Here is a 6,064-nt window from a genome sequence, read left to right on the forward strand (position 1 = left end):
AAAGCATCCAAGTCTTGAGAACGGTCAAAAATGGGGTGTCTATAGTTGCCCCACTTTGACAGAACTTGGAAGTCATGAAATGACGGGAGTGAATGTCAAAGCCCAGAGACGACCCATTTTTGACAGGGCCCCAAGATTTCGATAGGCATTCGAGATAACAATATAGATGCGCCCGCGGGCTGGGAAAAAATGCAAATGATATACACGATGCAAGAACATAACTTATGATTATGCAAAGAGGGCTGTAATAAAGCATTTATGCCAAATAAATACAACATTTTAAGCAAATCGGCAAGTTATAGCAGTCTCACTCATGAGAAGAGGTAAGCAAATAAATATGCAACGCATGAGAATCATAAGTTAAACCGCATTTCACACAGAAAGGATGTAAGAAAATTATGCAATCTTCACTGCGCCTCACGCAGGAAAAGCTAAAAACGACTATCGGGAATACACGAAGTCTTAAACGAAACACCTCTTAGCGTATCACACGCAAGAGGGGGGAAGGAAGCACCTCTTAGTGTATCACATGCAAGAGCGGGGAAGGAAGCACCTCTTAACGTATCACACGTGAGAGAGAAAAATAAAGCACCTCTTAGCGTATCACATGCAAGAGAGGAAAAAGGAAGCACCTCTTAGCGTATCACACGCGAGAGAGGAAAAGGAAACACCTCTCAGCGTATCACACGCAAGAGAGGAAAAGAAAGCACCTCTCAACGTATCACATGCGAGAGACGAAAAGGAAGCACCTCTTAGCGTATCACACGCGAGAGAGGAAAAGGAAGCACCTCTCAGCGTATCATAGCCGAGAGAGGGAAAGGAAGCACCTCTCAGCGTATCACACGCGTGAGAGGGAAATGAAACACCTCTCAATGTATCACACGCGAGAGAGGAAAAGGAAGCACCTCTCAGCGTATCACACGCAAGAGAGGAAAAGGAAGCACCTCTCAGCGTATCACAGGCGAGAGAGGGAAATGAAGCACCTCTCAGCGTATCACACGCGAGAGAGGGAAAGGAAGCACCTCTCAGCGTATCACACCCGAGAGAGGAAAATGAAGCACCTCTCAGCGTATCACACGCGAGAGAGTGAAATAAAGCACCTCTCAGCATATCACACGCGAGAGAGGGAAACGAAGCACCTCTCAGCGTATCACACCCAAGAAAGGGAAATGAGGCACCTCTCAGCGTATCACACGTGAGAGAGAAAAAGAAAGCACCTCTCAGCGTATCACACATGAGAGAAAGCACCTAGAAGAGGTCAGTGTAGACATCGGGGGTACCCGAATGTCTCTAACCAATGAGATGTCGGTGTAGACACCGGGCGTACCTGAATGTCTCTAACCAACAAGAGAATGGTGTAAGCACCAGGCGTACCTGAATGCTTCTAACCAAAACAAAGTGTTCAAAGGACATGAATGATCTTACCTGGGATCCCTCTGAATGAACTGTACATACAATATCGTCCGGTTGAACCAGCTTCAAATGAACTGTACATACAATATCGTGCCTGCGTAAGAAACAGACTTTATAGGTACAATGCAATACAAATGCATATTGAATGCAAGATGAATAATTGTAATCCACCTATTAGATGCATGCTTCTGCGCACAACATGCAAGAAACAAAACTGAGGCATATTCAATGCAAGATAATCAACGACGCATACTTAATGTGACATAACAACAATGCATGCTCTATGCCACAATAGCAAATACACGGTTGATGCAACAGGTATGAACATTTTCTATACGAATGTAAGGGCATGTATAATGCGATACAACGCAACCTGCATGTTCTATGCTAACATGAGAGCATGTGTAATGCAATGCAACGCAACATGCATATTCAATGCAAAGTGTAAATTCTATGTGATGACAAAAGCATGTTTGCTAGAGACGACTCAAAGGCAACTTCCGAGTTACCTCTCGAAAGAGTTGCAATATGTTAAAAAGGATACATCTTGTTCATGTTGATGAGCGACGACCCTCACGCATTGGAATGCAATTCTAGGCTTCCGCGGAGGCATTCTGTATCAACTTTTGAGCACACCTTGCATTTCTTGGGATCCAAGGATACAAATCAAGGCCAAAGAGGCAGAAGAAGCTAGTGGAAGCCTGCCGGCCACCAGGGGATGGTGCTGGCCCCTTGCTGGACATTAGTGGCCACTACCGGCCACCAATAACACAGTGCCGGCCATCGATGTGCCACTGCTGGCCATCGATAGCAGATTTGGGTATTTTTGTCTTTTCAGCCGTGGGTCTTTAAATACAGACCACCCCACTTCATTTCATCACAACCCCTTGCACAAAACCTTCCTCCCTTGCTCTCTAGGTACTCCTTCTCTCTAGATCCGCGCGTTCCATGCATTTTCCAACACCCAAAGCAAACTTTATTCACTAAAACCCTCTAGTTCTCTTCACTTTAAACCGATCAAAATTTGATTTCGACGCTTCTTTCACCATTCCATGATTCTAGGTTGATTCCCCTCGAGTTTCTTCCAAGGTTAGTACATTTTTCCAGGGTTTTGACTTACTTTGACTTTTTCTCTCTCCTAGGGTTTGACTTTTACAAAGTTTCACCATTTTCTTCATTTTTGCTTCCCTTGCACCTGTTTCAGATGGCTCATGATGTCCCACATGACTGCGCCTTCCCCGCGCTTCCTCTGGTAGAGCTTGAGGCAGACTTTACGGCCGTGCCTCAGGCCGAGCCTGAGCCTTTACCACCGAGTATACGTCCCTTTGACCTGGTGAGGTACCACCCCAAGATGCACATAGTGCCTATAGCGGGAGGCATCAAGGCCTTCACTGACTTCGCTGAGGACGCACCTGATGACCTTCGGTTGAGAGAGTTGGCATCTCATTTGTCAGTCGTTGCCTTGGAGGTACAAACACTATTTTTTGCAATATTTCCCTTTTCTGTTTTCATTTCTTGCACTATTTTGACCTGCTTGCATTGACTGCACTGACCTGACTACATCTCATACATACCATACATTACAACTGCATATTCAACTATACTTTCAACAGTGCTTTCAGTATTTGCTCAGGTTGCACTTCATTCATTACTGCAGGACGGATACCGTTCTTTCCGAGGTTATGGCACGACAGCCCGTGACTGGTATGGCGAGCTCCTGGCTAGGGTCCGAGATATTATTGACGAGACAGGCTTCGGTTTGTTCTGCTCTAGTCTGACACGGGTCATAGCGAGTCGCCCTCTCCTAGGGGGTTTGGTGGAGAGGTGGTGGGATACCACCAACTCCTTCTATTTTTCCACCACAGGAGAGATGACGATGACTCCTTACAACTTCGCCATGATCACCGGCTTAGGCGTAGGGGGTGATCCGATCCCTCTCGACCCTGACATGGGAGAGTGGGAGGCAACATGGATTACACTGCTTGGGGCACACCCACTGACACCACGGGCAGGCATGGTCCGATATAGTTGGTTCGAGGAGCAATATAGGGGAGTAGAGCCTGAGACACTCGAGGAGGAGAAACAGTATGCGCAAGGCTTCCTCATGTTCCTTTTCGGTACCACCTTGTTTTCGAACAGGTTGAATACCGTAGGCTTATACTTTCTGAGCGCATTAGTTGTACTCCATAGATTTCAATTCTACGACTGGGGCGGAGCCGGCCTCACTACTCTGTATAGATACATGAGCTCGACTTCTCACATGAGTAGGACCTTGATCGGTGACTATTGGCAGGCTTGGGAGGTACACAGCTCAGTTTCCCTTTTTCACTTTACATTTTCTGCTTAGCATTTCTTGCTTTACATTTGTTCAACACATGCACTTTCTACCTTGTATTCCGTATCTGCCTGTGCACTGTATGCTTTATGTTTTGCATTTTCTATATCTGCCCAGACACACTGTAATGATCACAGTTTCCCTATAGTTGTGGGTGTACGCATACTTCCCGGCTCTTGCCCCAGAGCCTGTAGAGGAGACCCCGATGACGGTCCCGTTTTCTCCGGTATACGACGGCCAGCTCCACCGTAGGACCCGGGGGAACTTCATGTATTTTCACTAGTACTTCAACATGGTTACGACACACGAGGTAACCCAAACCAAAGTCATTCCATTCTCCAAACAATTTAATGCACACATAGGCCAGTTAACAGCGACTAATGATCTGTTCATCTTTTTATTTTCAGATCACGTGGCAGCCATGGGAAACAATACCGAAGGGGCTCAGATTACAGTATGATATAGGTCGGGTCGTCGTCCGCTATCATATTCTCCTCGAGGGCCCAATCTGCCGTTCTTGGTTTTTGAGCGAGCACTTTACACGCCAGACTTTACGACTACCTGTCCCGTTCGTACCGACGGCACCTCCAGTATCGATGAGAGAGACACACAAACTGTCTATCGACCTAGTGATCCAGTTTATGGTAGGGCTGGAGACGAAGTACTTCCGTGCAAAGGGTGACTACGCGACCATCAGCCAGACTCATCTGATGCTGCCTCTAACTGGGGTTTGGGGAGGTGAGGGAGCTCTAGCTCCAGCTGCGAGAGGCAGAGAGGCTAGAGTGACCAGGTCCCATGGCAAGAGAGACTCTAGGGAGAGGCTGAGAGCAGGATGGCCAGAGCTACCTACTACACTGACATGTTGGGGACGGCCTGGAGAGACTTATCAGATTCCTATTGAGCCCGGACCTACTAGTCACGAGCTTGTCAGAGTTCCAGGCCCAACCTTGGTATGTTCCAAACTTTACATTTTGCGTATTCAATTCATTTCAATTGTGCTGTACAGACTACTGATCATCTCAACACATTTGCAAGCATCCATAGAGTACACCGGGTAGGCTCTCGAGCTAGCAGCTTCTCTAATGAGGATGGTTCAAACAAGCATGAACCTGCTCAGCCTCTACAAGATTCTAGTAAGTTTCTTCAATTTGCACTTCATGCCATGAAAGTTTCTGCCAACGCATTAGCATTTCAACTGTTCCACACTACATTAATCTGATTCATCACATCAAAACACTGCATAGATACCCTGCTCCCATTTACTACACACATGCACTGCATCTGATACACTGCTTCTGATACACTGTATCTAATATATATTATCTGATATACACCACACCTAACATATTCTGACAAACTGCCCTTTTCAAATCCCTTTCCAAACCCAAGCTCCACCGGATGCCCCAATAGGAACCACAACAGGACCTTCGGTTCCTCCCCCAGTAGCAGAGAGGAGAGGGAGACAAGCTCAGGCACACAGTCAACGTAGAGCTAGAGGCATCTGTATTGGGAGTGGCCCTTTAGAGCCCATTTTGGGCGATGATGATGATGAGACTAGTGAGGAGGCTGAGGTAGCGAGCTGACAGTCTGGGTCATCAGAGGGTGGAGACAACGACACTGGCTTGGATTCTGCTGGTAGAGAGGCTGGAGAGGTTGAGGAGGGTTCCGGTTCAGGCTCTGATCCAGCTTCAGACAGTGGTACCGATGGCGATAGTGCTGCAGAGTCCACTCCGCCGAGGAAGAGGTTGAAGAGGGCCTCTCAGTCCTGAGCTAGTTGGCATTGATTTAGATGCTTTTTTTTTTTCTTTTTTTTTCTTTATTTTTGCTAGTAGTGTTAGCACATTGTATAGCCTTAGGCAGTTTTATTTTCTAAAAAACTTGTAATCTTTTGCAAAAAGTGACGATGATGGGAATGAAAATTTAGCTTTTTCTTAAAAAGTGTTACATTAAAAACTTTGAAATTCGTCTATACCACTAAAATGAGCTCGCAAGGAAAGGGTGGGAATGAAACCAAAAGTGATGATGATGGGAATGAAACCAACTTTTTACCACTAAAATTCTTCTCGAATTCAATTGTTAAAAGGCCAAGCCAAGGGTGCTTCAAAAACTTTGAAAGATGGCTCAAAAGGCTTTATAAGCCAAAGAACAAATGAGAGGAACCACCCCTTCACCAAACAAGACATAAGCCAACATGTTATGGCCTTAAAAATAGAACCTTTTGGAGGCTAAAACCAGCTTTAACGTAGCATGCAAAGATGGCTAAGCAATGAACTAAAGCAAAGCTTAAAAGAGCGACATCCTTACCCTTGAAGCACA

This window comes from Camellia sinensis, chromosome 1 (assembly GCF_055761805.1).
Source record: "Camellia sinensis isolate YWXY chromosome 1, ASM5576180v1, whole genome shotgun sequence".
In the NCBI taxonomy this organism is placed as follows: domain Eukaryota; kingdom Viridiplantae; phylum Streptophyta; class Magnoliopsida; order Ericales; family Theaceae; genus Camellia; species Camellia sinensis.